At 40.3% G+C, this 21,457-nt stretch overlaps 1 protein-coding gene across 12 annotated transcripts in view; it reads right to left on the bottom strand.

Moving 5' to 3' along the window:
• Window positions 1-21,457, bottom strand: part of LRRC7 (leucine rich repeat containing 7) — a 628,763-nt gene that overhangs the window by 252,912 nt on the left and 354,394 nt on the right. The window lies entirely within an intron of this gene.

Genomic DNA, 21,457 nt, shown 5'->3' with positions numbered 1-21,457 from the left:
TGGAGGTCCCCGATCCTTGCTGGGAAGCCCTGGGTTATTTCTAGCTTTCAGAACCTGAGGAGCAAAGCATCATCAGGCTTGAATCACAGAAGGAAGAATCATGGGAGTAGGACTGACGCAATAGCACAACGGGTAGCACAGCCTTGCACGCAACCCGACCCAGGTTTGATTCTTGGAGAGCCAAGCAAGCTATGGAGAGTATTCCACCCACCCGCCAGAGCCTGGAAAGCTACCGGTGACATATTCAATATGCCAAAAACAGTAACAACAAGTCTCACAATGGAGACGTTACTGGTGCCCGCTCAGGCAAATTGATGAACAATGGGACGACAGTGCTACAGCCCTGCTATATAAATAAATAAATAAATAAACAAATAGAAGAATGTATGCTAGTTTTTGGGGGGGTCAGGGACACATGGTGGATGGAGTTCACTGGCTTTGTGCCGAGGAATCACTCTCATGCTTAGGAAACCGTAAACATCACCAGGGATGAAACTTGCATTGGCTGAGCAAATCGAGCATTGGCTGAATACAAGGTAAGTGCTTTAACCCCTGGACTATCTCTCCAGTCCTGTGTTGTATCTATGGCTTCCCAGTCACCGCTACAGGATTATTAGGGGACATAAAAGGGAGGGAAAGACAAATCCTGTTTGGATAATTCAAAATTCTTTTTAGATCATTTGAGAGATAACCTGAGCTTAAATAGTCTGTTTTACAGTCAGAGATGAACAGACAGACAAAAGGAATTTTAGACATAGGAAGTGGCATGCATACATCTATTAGGGTTTTAATAAATGATGAATCATTCTTTCACAGGGTAACTTGATATGAAGAGAAGGGCTGGCAGATAAATCAACTTTTCACATGTCCTTAAACACTCTCTGTCTTATATTCTAGTCAAGTTCTTTCTTGTACATCCGATTCCAGGTCTTATATTCTATTTGTAGAAAAGATCCGGCTTTCCCTTTTTTGTTCAGCATTATTATCCCTATAGAACCAGACTCTTGATCTATAAGCTGTATTCACCTCCGCTATGTCCTCTTCTGCCATGGCAACGTATATCCATATTTTGTCTATATTTCGTTGTTCACTGAAACAAAATGTACTGAGCACACACTGTGAGCATCATCTAAGTTATGTGGTAGACAGCATAGAACAGGATGAGCTGGTCTCTATCCTTTCCCCTTTCCTCTGAAAAGAGCAGTCTCTTACATCTCACTGAGTATTCCTTAATCAACTACCACTCTCTTTGAATTTCTTTTTTTTTATATTATTGTTATTTTTTTAATTGAATCACCATGAACTATAGTTACAAAACTTTCATGTTTGAGGGGCCGGAGCAATAGTACAGCAGGTAGGGCATCTGCTTTGCACACAGTTGACGTGGGTTTGATCCCAGGCATCACATATGGTCCCCTGACTATCACCAGGAGTGATTCCTGAGCATCACCCCCAAAAAAAAAACCCACCTTTTATATTTGATTTTTAGTCATCCAAGGATCGAACACCCATCCCTTCACCAGTGCACATTTTCCACCACCAACATTCCCAGTATCCTTTCCCAGCCCCCCCTCCTCACATTTCCCACCCCTCCCTTTTTTCCCTCTTACTCTGTCTCTACTTATGGCCATCATGGTTTACAATACAGATAATGAGAGGCCATCATATTTGGTCCTTTATTTACTTTTTCTCTCTGGATTTTTAGCTCCTGCAATTTCATGAAAATGCAGTGCTAGGGATCGAACTAGGATTGGCCACATAGCAAGGCAAATGCCCTACCTGCTGTATTATATCCCCAGCACCCTTTCAGCATTTTTGAAAGCTTACAGTTCTTCCTCAGAGGGCCAGCCCCATGCCTGTCCCCTGGCAGGAAAGGTTGGGGCCCCCCTGGGCCAAGGGTCACAGAGCAGGACCAAGCACCCAGGTGTGTTTGCTGGCGTGTGCGTGTCCTCGTGCTCACATATGCATCTGGAGAGTTTACTGAGATTCTATCTAACGTGTGTCCTGTGATTTCACATAATGTCCCCTTGTGAGCACGCTCAACCACCTGGCTTAGCACGGAGACACCAGCTCCTCGCTGACTTCCTCTCCGGTGTTTGCAAAATTTACCTTAGTAATTTTTTATATTTGAGGTTATTCTAGGGGGCCACAAAAAATAGTACAGGGCTTAAGGTGCGATAGCACAGCCGGTTAGGGTGTTTGCCTTGCATGCGGCCGACCTGGGTTCGATTCCTCCGCCCCTCTTGGAAAGCCCAGCAAGCTACCGCGAGTATCTCGCCCGCACAGCAAAGCCTAGCAAGCTCCCTGTGACATATTCGATATGCCAAACACAGTAACAACTTGTCTCACAATGGAGACGTTACTGGGCCCGCTCGAGCAAATCGATGAACAACGGGAGCACAGTGCTACAGTGCTACTATCTACATACAGATTTAATGATTCTAGAGTCTTCATTCCCTCTTCATTAACATTGAACACCTCTAATCACCAGCATGTCATAGTGAAAACAGATTTGTGGTGAAGAAAAAGATCCCCCTGATACCTTTACTGGTTTTACGAGCCCGAGTCAAAGGAATATATGAATGAAGCTTTGGATAATTCTCCCCACATGAGGCCGTTTTTCCCTAATGCTGCTCATCCACCTTTGTAGTATCCTACACTATAAACACTCTGGGCTGATAGCAAGTTGAAGGAAGTATATTGGAAGTTTGGGGGATGGGGAACTGTTTCTCTAAAGGGTTATCTTATTGCTGTCTTGTCATTTTGTGCTGAAATACTCTTGATTCTGGGTTGGAGCAATAGCACAGTGGGTAGGGCATTTGCTTTAAACATGGCTGACCTGGTTCGATTCCTCCTCCCCTCTCGGAGAGCCCGGCAGGCTACGAAGAGTATCCCGCATAGCAGAGCCTGGCAAGCTCCCCATGGCATATCCAATATGCCAAAAACGGTAACAATAAGTCTCACAATTTGCTGTGAGACGTTACTGGTGCCCGCTCGAGCAAATTGATGAACAATGGGAGGACAGTGCCACAGTGCTACAGTGCTGTTATCTTTGGGAGTTAGTGTTACTAGTGATTACTTATGTATCTCCTGGTGGCATAGAAAGGCATAGAAATGACTTCCACAACTCTATTGCCAGCTGACCTTGAGCTATTCATTTTACTTTGTGTAGTTGTTATTTTCTTTATCTTTAAAGAGACACAATAACTTTTTTGGAGGGGTCATATCCAGTGATGCTCAGAGTATACTCCTGGCTCTGCAATCTTGATGGTGTTGGGGGACCATACGAGATGCCAGGGTTGGCTATATGCAAGGCAAGCACTTTTCCTTCCTGCTGCGCTATGGCTTCATAACAACATTTTTTGTGTCTATTGAATGAAATTCAAAATGAAATATAGTACAAGATTCACAGTGCTTATCCAATGCTGAGCACACATAAAAGTTGAAATAATAATTGTTAGGTATCAAAGTAAAAAATTTCTTCCAATTTTAAGCCAGGTATGAGCTGGCGGTGACAGGGAAACTGCAACCTCATGGGAAGGGGGGCATTCCCAGCTCGTCCTTCATGCCCTACCAAGGTCACGAGTTGCCCCCCATGAGCGGCTCTCTGGCATGGCCAAGGCTCCAGAGACACAAGGACTTAAAGCAGAACCCGGCAGCTTGCGGCAGAAAAGTGAATGGACTATGCCATTAGTCTATGTTACCATGCCTCCCCGGGAGGGAAAGGGTGTTACTCCCTTCCGCCTTTTTCCGCCTGGGCAGCAAGATGGTGGCCGCCTCAGAGCTTATTGGAAATCCAGGTATGAGCCAGCTGTGACAGGGCAACTGCAACCTTATGGAAAGGGGGGCATTCCCGGGTCACCCTTCACGCCCTACTGAGGTCACGAGTTGCCCCCCACGAGTGGCTCTCTGGCACAGTCATGGCTCCAGAACCACAGAAACCAATCTTGTAATTATCTGGTTCTTGGCAGAAATCCCTCCAGACTTAATAAGTAAAATATTAGAAATCCAAAATCGCGTGGCCACTATTGTGGCCGTGTGACATCATATAGTTCTCAAAACCAACTATAGGAAACAAATTATTTCACAATGCCTTTTCAACTCTAAATAATAATGGTACATCTTTTGTCAAAACAATGGATGTAATCAAAGTAGATAGAGAGTTAAGTAGAAATCATCTGCCTCACAGGCATTGGGAGGAATGGGACGGGGGTATATTGGGGTACTTGTTGGTGAAAAATAAGTACTGGTGAAGGGAAAGGTGTTTGATCATTGTATGGCTGAGACTTAAACCTGAAAACTTTGTAACTTTTCCCACAGTGATTCAATTAAAAAAAAAAGAATAAAAAATTTCTTCCAATTTCAAATTCAATGGATATTCCTCAGTCTTTATCTTCGGGATTCCTTCTACAGAGGTAGACTTGTATTATTTTTCTCACATTTTTTCCCAATGAATATGTTGAAATTTTATCCCTTAATATTCCAAAATGTTACTGTATTGGGAATAGGGACTTAAGAGAGAAATAATTAAACTAAAATTGAGGTAAATGGGGTGGAGCTTAACCTGATAGCATTGGTTTACTTGGAAAAGAGGAGACATGGGCATAGCTTTGTAGGGGCAAGGCTGCATAAAGACAAGCTAGGACATGGATTCACAGAAAAAAGACAACGTGGAATACAGGGGCAGGATGGCACCTAACTGAAGAAACCTGAAGAAAATCACCTTGCTAATACTTTGGTCTTGGACTGCTAACCTATAGAATTGTAAGAAAAATAAGTTTGTTGCATCTACAGGTATCCTGATATGGTTATTCTAGTCAATGACTATAGGAGGGATAGCACAGCGGTAGGGCGTTTGCTTTACAAGCAGCCAACATGGCCAACCCGAGTTCGATTCCTCCACCCCTCTCATAGAGTCTGGCAAGCTACCGAGAGTATCTAGCCCGCACAGCAAAGCCTGGCAAGCTCCCCGTGATGTATTCGATATGCCAAACACAGTAATAATAAGTCTCATGATGGAGACGTTACTGGGTCCGCTCGAGCAAATCGATGAACAACGGGAGAACCGTGACCGTGATATTTCTTTAACAGTTTCTCAAAACATACAGGATAGAATATCAGCATAACAATCCCCCACAGGACTATGACACCTTCTTAAGTGCCTGTCTTTCTGACCACTCTTTGCCATCACACAAGGTTCCAGCAACCTTCAGTTGCTAACAGCGCCCTATCCAACCACCCCCTTTCTTTCTTTCATATCTTTGCATTATTGCTCTTTTTACCTGGATTCCTTCCTTCCTTCCTTCCTTCCTTCCTTCCTTCCTTCCTTCCTTCCTTCCTTCCTTCCTTCCTCCCTCCCTCCCTCCCTCCCTTCCTTCCTTCCTCTTATTATTTTTAATTTCTTAAAATTTTTATTTATTTACTTATTTAATTGAACCAAAGTGAGATACATAAGTTACAAAGTTGTTCATGATTGGGTTTCAGTCATATAATGTTCCAACCCTAGTCTTTCATCAGTGTACATTTCTCACCACCATCAATGTCTCCAGTTTCCCTCCCACCCGCTTTTCCATTCCTCTATGGCAGGCACTTTCTTTCTCTCTCTCACACTCTCTTCATTTTTGATTATGATCTGCAATACAGATACTTAGAGGTTATCATGTATATACCTGGATGATTTCTAACCTGTCCTGCAGACTTAGCTTCAGTTATTGTTTATACAGGAAGTCATTCCCTGGTCTAATCGCATTTTAAAATAACACACACAAATTAGAAAAATAAAGATAGGTACATAGAAAAATAGAAAACAATGGCCATAAAATTACCCCCTAAATAACTATACGTTGTAGCATATTGCTTATAGTTTCATAACCCATTGTGAATTGATTCCCTGTTAGATTTTTAATCCTAATATATTGATTATAACTCTAATGATCTTCTTTCCATTCTTTTAAGGCATTTTGGTTTGTTTTGTGTATTTGTTTGTTTGATTGTTTTGTTTTTGAGTTACATTGGGAGGTGCTCAGGGGTTATTCTTGGCTCTGTACTCAGAAATTACTTCTAGCGGTGCTGAAGGGACCCTATGAGATGCTGGGACCAAACCCTGGACTGGGCGCCTGCAGGCAAGCACCTTATCTGCTGAACTATCTCTTCGAGTTGACCCCTTAATATTTTTCTGTTTTTGTGCCACACCAGGTGGTGCTCAGGACTTACTCCTGGCTCTGTGCACAGGGATCTTCCTGGTGGTACTTAGGGGACTATATGTGCTGGTGGTGATTGAAGTTGGATTAATCATGAGTGACGCAAGTGAGGTAAGACCTGCTGTGTAATCTCTTTGGCCCAAGACTGGCTTTTACACAATAAGCTTTTATTATATAAACTGTTTTAAATTCTATTGTTCATTTGTTTTGATATTATTCCTTGGTCATTTTGCCACTATTAAAAACATGATTTTAATGACTATGTGATATGTTTCAAAGTATTATTTACTTCAACTAGTGTAATCACTAGGTAAAAATTTAGAATCTCTCTTTGACTGACATTGGCTTAGCACAGCTGTGTGACTCAATCCCTAAACTTCTCATTCTAGACTTCTGGCTTTTGAATCTCATGTCAGGGGATCCTCTTTGACCAGAGCACATTGCTAAAATTTAATCAGTCCTGAGTCAAACTCATTACTTCAACTTAGTATCTTACATCCCTTCCATCTCTCCAAGCCATTATCTGTATTTGTTTGTGGTGCAATAGCTCACAAGTCCCCCAAAGAAGAAATGAGTAGGTCAATCATCCTGCCTTTTCCTGTGACCTTCTCCTAATTCAGATTCATTTACCGAAGTGCTTTGACTCTGAAAATATTCAGAGTTTCAGAGTGCTCTGTCTTTGAATATATTTTAGGTCTTTCCTGTCCTTAATTGATGTGTGTGTGTGTGTGTGTGTGTGTGTGTGTGTGTGTGTGTGTGTACCAAGCAGTGCTCAACTGCCTGGAGGACACGTGTGATTCTTGACCAGGAAGGCCGGAAGTTCAGTGCTACATCCTGAGGATGCAGTGCTGCTTACACCCTAAAGTGCAGGGGATTATTCAAACTGCCCCAGCAGAGTTTGGGAACCGTGCAGGCGGCTCGGCACTACCCTTAATTTAAACTGCTTTACTTGATTTCTAGGCAACTGAAATGGTTCCTAACTCCATCTATGTCTCCAGACCCCATAGTCCTTTCCTCCCCAAATTGGCTTCACAACTGTGGAAGATGCAAATTTGATCTCACCATTTTTTTTTTAGCTTAATGTTCTTTAGTAGACTGCTGGCTGGTGCAGAACCATGGCATGTTCTTCCAACCCACTGGTAAGGTACGTGACTAATTATTTTATGTATCCTCTGCATTTCAATTCTTCTTGCAACCTTCTGAAGGAATTAGCCTGATACTTTATATTAGTACCTGTTAAAGAACTGTACAGTGACTGCTTGTTTGTGTATATGTATGCCTAACTATAGCCTCAACTGGAAGTTGGGAAGAATGAGCTATAAAAACTGAAAATTGCTAGACAGTATAAAACACCTATGTTGGCAATATCTTTCCTTGTAGGTTCAATGTAGCAAAAATATTAAAGAGAAAGGAGATACAAAATAAAAACAATCAAAACCAAGATAAATTTTACAATTTAAAATAATTTCTTTGGCCGAGAAGAGTGTGATAATTTTGTATCGAAATAGAGCCTTTTATCAACTATTTTTAAACCAGTGCTTCAAAGGGTCTGAAAATAATAAATATGACAAACTACTGTTATTCTGAGTTTAAATATATAAACATCTATTTATATTTAGACATTTACTAAAGTTTACATAACAGTTTATATATATAGAAGCTTTTCAAGCTTTTGTAGATGTATAAATGCTGAAAAATCAATAAACACATTGCTAAAATATTATTATTTTCAGAGTAGCTCATTAAATCACAAGCAGTAACCAAGGGAGATACACATTAATTATTTCAAACATAAAAAAATTTGGAACCTTGATGGTAAGCAATAATTACCAAAGGAGTATGAATACAGAATTGGTAATGAGTGTTCACAAATTAATTTTGAAACTAATTGAAAAAATATGTTTTGAGCAACATCAGTAGAAGTGGTAATTCTTATAATTTTATTATAATTTAAAGAATGTTATGATGCATAGATTATATGTATATATAACTGGAATATATATGTGCATATGTATAATATTAAATATATATTAATTTTTTTCAGCATACCCAATGGGGCTATACGGCAGAGACTGGCAAGCTACCCCAGAGTATTCAATATGCCAAAAATAGTAACAATAGTAGGGCTGGAGCGATAGCACAGCCGGTAGGGCATTCGCCTTACAAGCGGCCAACATGGCCGACCCGAGTTCGATTCCTCCGCCCCTCTTGGAGAGCCCGGCAAGCTACCGAGAGTATTCGATATGCCAGACACAGTAACAACAAAGTCTCCAATGGAGACGTTACTGGGCCCGCTCGAGCAAATCAACGATCAACGGGAGGGCCTTTACCTTTACCTTTAGTAACAATAGCAGGACTCATTCCCCTGACCCTGAAAGAGCCTCCAATATGTCAGCGTTGGGAAGGACAAGTTAAGGAGAGGCTGCTAAAATCTCAGGACTGGGACGAATGAAGACATTACTGGCTCCCGCTCGAGCAAATCAATGAACAACGGGATGACAGTGATACAGTGATACCCACTGGGCCTCAGGGACCAATGCATTTCGAGTGCAATGCCAGGGCTCAATGTTGGCACTCTCACATGCAATGATGTGCTTCAGCTCTTGGAGCTATCTCCCTGGTTCCAATATGTGCTGTTAAGGCAGGACAGAAAAAGTTCAAAAGGAGGAAATATAGTATGTTCCATATCTGAAATATCCAGATGCTATTGCACGCTACCCTCTAATTTACTTCAGGAGGTAGAAGTGATGTTATTTACCATGTGGCTCTATCTGCCACCTTCTCTCAGGTTTTCTGCTCCAGAAGCTACAGCTTGCCTAATTCCAGAACAGTAACCCAGATTCCCTGGAAGACCTTATCTCCCAGGAAGAATGCTAAAAGTAAATGAAAAAGATTAATAAAGAAAGAACACTAAAACAGAGAGAAAGTTAGGAGAGGACCCTCATTTTCATGTCCAATTTTCGTTTTAGACCTAATTACATAAGAGTTTAAAAAATACACCCATGAGGGCTGGAGCGATAGCCCAGCAGAAGATAGTGCTAGGAGATAAGGCAACATAATGAGATCCAAAGACAGTTTGCCTTGCACATGGCTCACCCGGGTTCGATTCCCAGCATTCCATATGGTCCCCCAAGCACCACCAAGAGTAATCCTTCAGTGTAGAGCCAGAAGTAACACCTGAGAATTGCCTGGCATGACCCAAAAAAGAAGAAAATAAAAATACACCCATGATACATCTACCTGATTTCCCACTAGAAGACTCATCCTTCTGTATCCCTCTTTCCAACATTTGGACGTTAGAAGTAATATTAGACTGTAAGCAAAAAGTGGCCGTTGAATTTATCTTGGGCTTAATTTTTTATACCATTTGAAAATTTTCTATCCTGACAAATGAAAACCAGTATCTAATCACAAGCTAGATTTCGACACAGTCACTCTTCTCCAAACAATCCTTGACCACAAAAACATTCTATTTCCACTTGGCTGTAACACCCAGAATCTGTCTTCACTGTTTACTGCTGAGAATCCGAAGCCATCCTCAACGCAAGATGAATTTTCAAACCACATATGAGATTACTGGGACTCTATTTCAGTAGCTCTACCTCTCTATAACTTATACCAGAGGGTTTACATTCAGTGTTTTCTTATTCTGATGCCTTGGTTCTTTGGACAAGTACAGCTATTAGCATTGACTCCCGAAAGTTCACTACGGCTCCATTCCACCAGCTACCCTTAATTTTTCCTTTTACTAATTAGGCTTCATGTAGCCCAAGTGTCTAAAACACAGCAGGCATTTAATGAATATTTATTGCTTACTAGATGGATGTTTCGTAGATGTACAACTGACATTTCTACTAGGACCTTAGCTGTTATTAAGTACTTCATCTGATTTGTTGAGAGTAGGTATTGTAGAAATTATTCCCCTCTGCTAGAAAGTTCCTAGGTAAAATAACTATACTTTCCTATATTCATTCTCTCTCTCTCCAATTACAAGTAGTGGTTGAAAATTTCTCAAGGACCAGATTATCCTGTGTCCTTTTGTTCCTCTTCACGGATAAGAAACCAAACTAAGTCAGCATCTTTTGAATAGAAATGGGTATTTCATATTCATGAGTAAGTCTCAGCCTACACATTTTATTAATTAGTTTAATGATTCACATTTCCTGAACATTTGATACTGTACCCATGATTCCAAATATCCAGTGACAATAGATGGTAACCACAACATTTTAGTTTGGAATCTCACTGAAGACAAGAGGATATTAATTCTTTCGTTTTAAGCAAGTTTCATCAGTGGCAGAAATCTTGCAAGCTGTCTTTGAATCTGATCATCTTGCCTTATCTCCTAGCAACTTCACACACTGGCTATGGCTAGTTGGTGGTTGATGGTTTGCTAACACCAACAAGCATGAAATAAATAGAGTGAGAAAATTACTAAGTGCTGTCTGCCACAGTGCTAGGAAGCTCTAAGAGGGCTTCAAGAGCCTTCTGTTCTGGCTAGTATTTTATTTATTTATTTATTTATTTTAATGAATCACCACAGAGTCTTCTGCCTCCGCGCCTGGCTGTCCTCACCGGGACCCCTTGGAGGAGGGTGGGTTGAATTTCCCTCCCCACCCCGAGCAGAACCCTCTGGTTTCAGCCACAGCCATGCTTAAAAGCACTCTCCACACATTCGGATGAGCCTCACACATGAAGGAACCTGCAGAGAAACCCGGGTGTGCAGGACCCAGGGCGTAGATCTCCAAGCCTGCTTGGATTGGGACTGGGACCTTCTCCACCCAGATCCCCCATCTTTCAGTATGTAGGCGTTACACCCACCAACTGCCCCCCCCCCCCCCCCGGCACTTTGTAATCCCATAAACGGCCAAGACCCAGAGACTATAAAACCCTGCTTCCAGAAGCGTGACATCTTATTATCTAGTTCTTACTCTGGAGAACCTGGCAGGCTACCAAAAGTATCCTGCCCACACAACAGATTCTGGCAAACTCGCCATGGAGTATTCAGTATGCCAAAACCCAGTAACAATGATGGGTCTCATTCTCCTGACCCTGAAAGAGACTTGAATGTGGCACTTTTTAAAATCTCAGGGCTAGGACGAAGGAGACGTTACTGGGGCCTGCTCGAGGCAATCGATGAACAAAAGGATGACAGCTATACAGTGAATGAATCACCATGAGATATAGTTACAGACTTACAGAGTTTTGTGATTACATTTCAGTCATATAATGTTCGAGTACTCATCCCTCCACCAGTGCCCATTCTCCAACCACCAATGTTCCCAGTATCCCTGTTGTCACCCTCACCCTTTTCCATCCCCTGCCTCTGTGACATTTCCTCTAACTCTCTCTCTCTCTCTCTCTTTTAGGGTGTTATGGTTTGCAGTATAGGTACTAAGTGGCCATCATGTTTAGTCCATAGTCTACTTTCAGCATGCGTCTACCATCCCAAATGATCCCTCCAACCATCATTTACTTAAGTGATCCCTTCTCCATTCCACCTGCCTTTTCTTCCAACACATGAAATCAGCTTTCAAACCATGAAGCTATCCTACTCTGGCCAGTATTTTAAACGCACGTTCTTAATATGTTTGAAGATGTGGTACTAGTCATGCTAGACTTTTATTTTTCACTTTGTCAAGTGAAGTCATCCATCCGTTCATCCATTTGAACTGCCTTCCATTTATTCTATATACATCCTACTCTTAGCTATATATGTATAATGTACAAGGCTATGGAGATATACATATGAAACATTCTGTTTTAGAAGAAACCAAAGGCCTTCAAGGGGAATAAGCAAGTAAATAAACAACAACAGCACAACTGGGATACAATTCTTGCTGAAAGCACAGAAAATGGATGATTGAGATAGTCTGAGTAGGTTCAGAAAACTCTTATAAAGACTGGAGACTCTTATAAAGACATGTATGTTAATTAATCAAAGGGAAGAGAAAGATATTGCAGGCAGAAGAAGCAACATGTATAAAGGCCAGAGAAATAATATAGTTCAGGGTGATTGGAGCACAGAGTGTGAGGATAGAAGAGAAAAGGTGAAGAGAGGAAGGGAAAGTAGCTGAGGAGCGAGTCACGATGATCTTAAAAGTATATATTTTTCTTAAGCTTAAAAGGGGCAATATGACAACCCCAAATCTGTAACTGCCAAAAGGTTAATTTTGTGGGTGGGACCCTCAAGGCAGAAAGCAGTTGCTGTGGGAAAATATTTACATGTCATCACCTCCCTTAAGGCCATCTCTCTTAGAAAGAACCAATTTCTCCTCTTTTCCGCTGAAGAAGGCTGACTTTCAATTTGCATACCCTATTTTAATGTAGTTTCCTTGGTAACTTCGCTAACAGACTTCCCCCTTCGCCAGATCCTCTAGCTAAGCTTAGTCAAAGCTTTATTAAAGATAATCTCTGGCGGGGCACTCTGGTTTTGAATATACATTCATCCTCACAAATATAGGAGGTATACCTGGTGTTAATAAGTTCCTTTTCCTCTCTTATTAACTAATTGATGCTTGTTTGATTATGTGTTCAGTCTCAGAATAAACCTAGGTGTGACAATGATTTATTTTGAGCTCCAAGAAGGTCACTGAAATTACTAAAGGCCTTAAGGTTAGAAAGTGACCTGATACTTGTATTTTAATGTGGGGCAATTGAAGTAGAGGATGGGAAGAGAGGAGGAGTCAGGGAAATATAGATTTTGGGTCACATCTGGCGAGGCACAGGGGTTACTCCTGGCTCTGCACTCAGAAATTACTCTTGGCGGTGCTCGGGGGGCCATATGGGATGCTGGGAATTGAATCCGGGTCAGCTGCATGCAAGGCAAATGTCCTACCCACTGTGCTACTGCTCCAGCCCGAAATAGATGATTTTAATAGCTAAAACTTTTTAATAGCTAAAGCATTAGATAAGTCGAAATGGTAATGGAGAAGAAGAACAAAAATATAGAAGAAAGTATTTGTAGTTGTAAAAGGTAAAGGTAAAGGCCCTCCCGTTGATCATCGATTTGCTCGAGCGGGCCCAGTAACTTCTCCATTGGAGACTTTGTTGTTACTGTGTCTGGCATATCGAATACTCTTGGTAGCTTGCCGGGCTCTCCAATTTGTAGTTGTAATTAAATATTTATTTGTGTGATTAAACAGCTGCTTTTTAAAATGTTGAATATGAGCTCCATGAGCACAAAGATGGGTTTTCGTCCCTCCACCCCCTCCCCCAATCCCTCACCCCTATAACTCCGTTGTAACTCCGAGGCATTACAGAGGCTAGCGTGCAAATGCTTCAATAATTATTAGGGAATTTTCTAATGAATGATGTGGTAAAGTTCACTAATATTGAATGTTAGTTTTAACATAGCAAGCTAGCCAATCAACTATTAATTGGCTAGTCAAATATGCATGAGGATACACTGATTAACAAGCTAAGAAAGATTCTGTTATCAAAGAGAAATTATGGAACAAGAAAAGACAAGTGAAAAATAAGAGAATTTGTGAAGGCAATCAATGTTACAAATAAATTAAAGTAGGAGAAGTGCCTGTGGTGGAAATGGGGATTTTAGACTGGAAGATCATCAAAGATTTGGGAGGGGGAGGGCTGGGCAGCTGGCATTTGATTTAAGATTTAGATGATAAAAAAGGAGCTAGTCATGATGGATCTGGGGGCAGAGATTTCCAGACAGAAGAAAATGAATAAGCAAATTAGACAGATTTGACAGAACTTGTTGACTGATGGGATGTGGGAGCAAGAAACAGGCCCAGGGATGATTCACAGGATTTAGAAAATGTTATTTCTATTATTTCTAAATGAGCTTGGGGGTACTGGGAAGAAAGCGCAGATAGTGATGTAAATAATGAGTTCAGTACCGGAACTGCTGCCTTTAAGGTATCTTTTGATACCATGAAATATATAGATAAGAATTTAATTCTAAGACGTTTTCTTTCTAAGAACTGAAAGGACACGAACATAATTAGAAAGGACTGTGACATTAAGATTCTTGTGAATTCCTAGCTGATGGTTTCTTTGCTTGACTACATTGGCTGAAAGTCTATCCAAGACCTCCCATCTTCAGAATTAGTATAGTTGGCCTGATATTTCAAATTTTCTGTTAATGTGGTAATCAAAAGGTAAAGTGACTGTTAGTTTTGGTAGGTTTTTAGAGGAGACCAAATACTTTCCGGAAGTGATCTAGAAATCTGGACTCTCACTGCATTCCCCCGCTATGCTTTTTTCCCCTTACTTTCTTATAAAAATAGTTTCAGTTTTTTAAAAAAATTTTTATTAGTGAAACACCATGAGGTACAGTTATAGACTTACAGATTTTTGTGCTTGGGTTTCAACTATACAATGATTGAGTACCCATCCCTCCACCAGTGCCCATTTTCCACCACCACTGATCTCAGTATCCCTCCCACCCCCCCATCCCACCCTGCCTCTGTGGCAGGGCATTCCCTTTTGTTCTCTCTCTCCTTTTGGGTGCTGTGGTTTGCAAAAGAGGCATTGAGTGGCAATCATGTTTGGTCTATAGTCTACTTTCAGCATGCATCTCCCATCCTGGGAGGATCCTCCCAATACCCTTTATTTGGTGCACCCTTCTCTATCTGAGCTTCCTTTTCCCCTAGCATGTGCAGCTGGCCTCCAAGCCATGGAGTGAACCTCCTGGTACTTATCTCGGCTATTCTTGGGTGTTAGTCTCCTATTTTTTTACTTTATGTTCCCCAGGTGAATGCACTCTTTCTATGTCCCTCTCTTTCTGATTCATTTTGCTTAACATGATACTTTCCATGTAGTACCACTTGTATGTAAATTTCACTTTTTAAAATTTTATTTATTTATTTTTATTGAATCACCATGTGATACAAGTTACAAAGTTGCTCATGATTGGATTTCAATCATGAAATGTTCCAAGTCCTTTCTCTCACCGGCATACATTTCCCACCACCAATGTCATGAGTTCTCTGCCCTCACCCCCATCCCCTTTCCCCCATCCCTACCCCAGGCTGACTCTATGGTAGGCATTTCTTTCTCTCTCCTGGTCTCTCTCTCTCCCTCCCCCCCCTCTCTCTCTATATATATATGTATATATATATACTTTTGGGCATTATGGCCTGCAATAAGGCACTGAAAAGTGATCATGTTATCATGTTTGTCCCTTTACCTCCTTTCAACATTTAGTTCTTGTCTAGAGTGATCATTTCCAGCTATCATTATTATAGTGGTCCCTTCTCTGTCCTAACTATCTTTTGGCCCTCATGTCTAGTGCCCTTGGGTTTCTTCACAAATGAGTTTCATATTTCATTTTGCTTGAAAGGCTCATGTGTGTGTATGTGTGTGTGTGTGTGGGGTGTGTGTGTGTGTGTGTGTGTGAGAGAGAGAGAGAGAGAGAGAGAGGGAGAGGTGAGGGTGGGGTAGAGGATTTAATTCACTATTATTTCCCTTGATTTGGAGCTCTGTGGTATATTGCAATCATGATTATGTTTCTCTTTCTTTGAACGTAGATAAGTTCCATTTTTGCCATAGATGAAAAAAGAAACACATTTTACTTCCTTACTGAGCACACTTGGGTGATTAACTTTGGAAGGTGCTGGGCTGATTAAAGAGCACTCAAGGTAGAAAATGCCCTTGGAGGATGGACGTGACAGAGACTGCCCTGTTATACAGAGATGCCATAACTTCACAATGAAATATTATCGAATAGAGAAAGCTCAACTACAAGGAATTTGACCTGATAAGCCCAACCTACTTATCAGACAATTTTAAAGAAGTGCCAGAAAGCTAGACTTTAACAACTGACTTTATCAAGTGGGGGTCAAAACTAAGAACCACTTGTGTCTAAACTGCAATAACACCTGAAAGTTCCATCTCTAACACACAAACACTGCTTGGAGCTGGCAAAGAGAGCGGAACGTGTGGTCCAGAATTAAGATTCTCAGCTAGCTTCCTCCATGGCAATTTTAGTTGAATCTTTCTTTTGACAGATATGTCTCCTCTACTTTTATAGTTAACTTCCTTAAATTTCCTTTACATTTGGTTTTCTATTTCCTTGGACAGACTCTTTTTATCAAACCTGTTTGCTACACACCTTGACTTAACTCTGATTTTCACTTTCATGTCTCTGAAATTAAACTAGTTAAAATGCTTGTCATGTTCAGCAGAATTCACAGATGCAATTGGTTATATTTTGGGGAACAAAATCTATATGAGTATTTGCATTTCTCAAGTCACCAAAGCTAGAATTTTGCAGTTTTTCATCTTTTGAAAACAGTTGGAATGAGTTCATAAGTTGATTGAGTTCATAATTTATACCTATTGGGTATTGTTAAAGAATGGCATTTAATTTGAATTTAATTGAGCATTTCTCTTGAATATGAGATAGGATAAATTTGTAATTTTCTGAAAGCAATTTCATCAATTAATTGTATATTTTATTTATTTTTCTCTATACTAATATAATCCACATAAACACAAATAGAGGTTTGTGACATTGGTTGTTTTATTAAAATGAGATTATACACAGATTTCCGAATCGTTCTTCTCTCCTTTAATAATGACTTTTACAAGTCATCATTTATATTTTATAATTTCTCTATACCATTGTATGTTCTATGGCTTTTTGGAGTCTCTGTACCATAATCTGTTAAAACTCAACTCCATTTTTATTTCATTTTGCCTGGGTTTTTATTTTTTAACTTTCTCTGAAAAGTGATGCAATAGAATTTGTTTTTTAAGTAATACAAGACAACTATTGTTTTGTACATGGGATAAGTCAGAGTCTAAGTCAGTTTTATTTCAAATGTATCACTAATTTGCTATGTTACAGCAGGGATAATGTTTGCTTTGCACCATTCTATCTGAGTTCTGTCCCTGGCATCCCATATGGTCTCCTGAGCATTACCAGGAGTAATTCCTGACTGCAGAGCTAGGAGTAACCCCTGAGCATCACCACATCTGAGTTATAAAGCGCCCCCCCCAAACCAATAATATGCCACATAGCTTAAATTTCCCACAATTCTAGTGATTCACCTTATAATATTTTAAAATCGCATAAATACTAAGATCCATTTCAATATTTTTATGTTCCTCCCCAATCAGAGGGGAAGATGGGATAAATAAATATTAAAACTCATTAATGAGTATTACTGGATTTACTCCTATAAAGAATGACATATTTTTATTGGCTCAGATTTTTTGTGACTTTCAAAATAATTTAGTTTTTTCATAAATATGATGCTTTACTGTGTCTGGCATATCGAATACTCTCGGTAGCTTGCCGGGCTCTCCGAGAGGGGCGGAGGAATCGAACTCGGGTCGGCCATGTTGGCAAACAGCCCACAAATTCATTTCTAAATATTACTTGGTTTTTTTGTTATTTGGAATAGAATGACTATTTCAATTTCTTTCCTCAGTGATAATTTTCTAGAATAGAATAATATCGATATCTGTATATTTGTTTTATTCCAAAAATCTTGCAAATACTTTTATTCAATACAATAGTACATTAGGGTTCATATTTGCAAGTGTACATGAGTGTGATTATATGTAATGTTATGCAAAGTATGTAACTGTTACTATCAGTTATTTCTACTTAGAGTTATAAATCAGACAGATCTACCTTTGAATTCCTAGTCTCCCATTAAGAGAGTTGTGCAATAAAAGGTAGGTAAAGGTAAAAGTAAAGGTAAAGGCCCTCCTGTTGATCATCGATTTGCTCGAGTGGGCCCAGTAACGTCTCCATTGGAGACTTTGTTGTTACTGTGTCTGGCATATCGAATACTCTCGGTAGCTTGCCGGGCTCTCTGAGAGGGGTGGAGGAATCGAACTCGGGTAGGCCATGTTGGCTGCATGCAAGGCAAACGCCCTTACCGCTGTGCTAGTATTAAGTCCTAAGTTCCTAACCTTATTAACGGGAATTGATAATGGTGATTCCATCACAGTGCCATACATGAATGAAATAGATTAACAAAACATCCAGTACTTTGGGAGAGTACCTGGTAGGGGCAAAACACCGTGGAAGCATGGCTTTTTAGTGCTTATTACATTGCTGAAACCTGCTGTGATAACCAGCAGTAGGGCGTTTAAGCCTGGCCAGCTACCCGTGGCATATTTCGATATGCCAAACACAGTAACAAGTTTCACAATGGAGACGTTACTGGGCCCGCTTGAGCAAATCGATGAACAATAGGAGGACAGTGCTACAGTGCTACATTGCTGAAGATTTTGTGAGGCAGAAATCAGTTTAAGGAGGAAGTGCATTTTTTTCCAGCATAGTGCTTCTTAACAATTTTTAAATAAAAAATATATGTAGGATTTTAAAAGGGACAAGCTAGAAGAGCTTGTATTCTTCATCTGGGTATAAGATATTCTATGGGCCCATATGGAACAAAAAAAATGATCTAAACCAAATTTGCTCTAAAAGTCATCTAGTTAGAAAGTAAGACTCTAATAATGAAGATGTATTTCATGCCAGTGATTTAAAATGTGAAAAGCAGCAACAAAAATCATTCCCCTTACTATAGCAGACTGGAGGAATAACACTGAGGAGGTAACTGCATGCGGCTGACCCTAGATCAAATCACCATACCACACAGGGTTTCCAGAACACCACCGGGGTCTCTATAGAGCAAAGAGCCAAGAATAGTCCTGAGCATCTTCCCCCAAATTTTTATTACAGAAATGAGCTCACAAATAAACTTTAACAGAAATGGTCATACTTAGTACTTATTACAACATCACTTAGTTCAATTTGGGCTGGAGTGATAGCACAGCGGGTAGGGTATTTGCCTTGCACGTGGCCGACCAGGGTTCAATTCTTCCGCCCCTCTCAGAGAGCCCAGCAAGCTACAGAGAGTATCCCGCCCCCATGGCAGAGCCTGGCACACTCCCCATGGCATATTCGATATGCCAAAAACAGTAACAACAAGTCTCACAGTGGAGACGTTTACTGGTGCCCATTCGAGCAAATTGATGAACAACGGGAAGACAGTGCTATAGGCTAGTTCAATTCAACTTAATAAAGGAGGATTGACACATTAAGAAAAAACAGTAAGGAGTTGATAAACTTCTTTAAATCTAATTAATTGGAACAGGTTCTCTAGGAGAGTTTTTTTGGTTCATGTAATTATTTTGGACTGGAGCGATGGGACAGCAGGTAGGGCGTTTGCCTTGCACATAGCCAACATGGCTGACCTGAGTTCAATTCCTTCGCCCCTCTCAGAGAGCCCGGCAAGCTACTGAGAGTGTCTAGCTTGCAGGGCATTTGATATGCCAAACACAGTAACAACAAAGTCTCAAAAAAATGGAGATGTTACTGGGCCCTCTCGAGAAAATCGATGAACAAAGGGAGGACAGTGACAGTGACAGTGATTATTTTATTTTTTAAATCAAATTTTACTTATTTGCCATTTGGCTAAGGAACTTTTTGGTTGATTTTTAAAATGGGTCAAAAATGGACATGCTATATATGTAGATTTAAAGAAGTTTCTTGCACATTTTGTATTCCTTATTCCTTTCTCAACTTCACTAGTTCTAAAATATGACATTTAGAGAAACACTTGCAATGCTTACATTTTTATAATTTAGCTAAGAAAAAGCTTTGCATAAATAGATTAATTTACACTTGTCATGGAAAGAGACATTACTGGAATTTATTAACACAATTGCTATCAGAGAAAAATACAGACTATTTAGATAAGATCTCTGTCATTTGTATGGTGGATTTGGAAATCCACTGATACAAAGACTGTTTTGATACATATAAAAATCTATATAGGTATATGACAATAAAACAACACATCATAAAAGCTACTAAATAAATTTTACTCTGATCAGGAATAACAATGCACATTTTTACTATATGTAAATTAAAATATTTGAATATGTATTCATCTAGTTGTTGAAAATATCAAAACTTTCAATTCTAATGTATTTATTAATGTCATTCTCTTGTATGACTTGTATAAAAATTGAGCCATACTCACTAGTAACATATATAATGAAGTATCTAGTCACTAGTATATTGGGCTTAATATAGAAAATCTGTGTATGTTTGTGCATGTGTGTGTGTGTGTGTGTGTGTGTGTGTGTGTGTGTTGTTAGTAGGAGGGTTTGTTATTCTGTTTCTGAGTATTGGCATTAATTTCCTGATCAGTTATTTTTGATGGACTGGAGCGATAGCACAGTGGTAGGGCATTTGCCTTGTGCTCAGCCACCCCGGCTGAGCTGGGTTCGATTCCTCTGCCCCTCTCGGAGAGCCCGGCAAGCTACCGAGAGTATCTCGCTCACACAGCAAATCCTGGCAAGCTACCTGTGACATATTTAATATGCCAAACACAGTAACAACAAGTCTCAAAATGGAGACATTACTGGGTCCGCTCGAGCAAATTGATGAACAACGGGAGGACCGTGACCGTGACCGTGACTTATGATCAAAAGTGAACTTGATAATCTAAATCTATTTGCCTAAAATTTACCTTCTCCAGATCTTTATAGACAGTTTATTATTTATTTTATCATAAATGCCATTTTCTACTCAAGAGGTGATTGAAGTATAAATGCAATCTAACTTTACCCTTCTCATTTCTTGGGTAAAGAAGTTCTATTTTAGATGAAATGAACTCACCTGTGTGTGTTCTGAATGTTAAAAAAAAAGCAGCCTTCTTATAAAAAATAAGAGTAAGTTATAAGTAAGTTTGTGGGGACTTGGAGGGACAGTACAGTTGTTAGGACATTTGTCTTGCATGTTGACCTGAGTCTAATCCCCAACACCACATAAGTTTCCCCAAGTATGGCCAGGAGTGGTCCCTGCGTGCAGAGCCAGGAGCAAGCTCCAAGCACCACTCAGTGTGTTCCCCTGCACTTCCCATGATGAAAGATCCCAAAACCAAGAGTAGGTTTGGGTTTTGGTGCACACCTAGCACTGCTGACAGGTTAGTCCTGTATGTCTGGCTCTGTGCTCAAGAATCATTCCTTAGAGAAGAGATCACTAAGACACTGATGGTTGGAGGAATCGTTTTGGGATGAGACATGTGTGCTGAAAGTAGATAAAGGACCAAACGTGAAAGCCTCTCAGTGTCTTTATTGCAAACCATAATGCCCAAAAGTAGAGAGAGAGAGAGAGTATGGGGGAAATTGCCATGGAGGCAGGGGGAGGGTGGGAAATGGGGAGAGGTATACTGGGGACATTTGTGGTGGAGAAAGTGCACTGGTGGAGGGATGGGTGTTTGATCATTGTATGACTGAAACTCAAACAGGAAAGCTTTGTA

This window comes from Sorex fumeus, unplaced genomic scaffold, assembly GCF_029834395.1.
Source record: "Sorex fumeus unplaced genomic scaffold, SorFum_2.1 ptg000011l, whole genome shotgun sequence".
Taxonomy (NCBI): domain Eukaryota; kingdom Metazoa; phylum Chordata; class Mammalia; order Eulipotyphla; family Soricidae; genus Sorex; species Sorex fumeus.
Note: the sequence above shows the minus strand (reverse complement) of the source record. Positions and strands in the feature narration are given on the sequence as shown.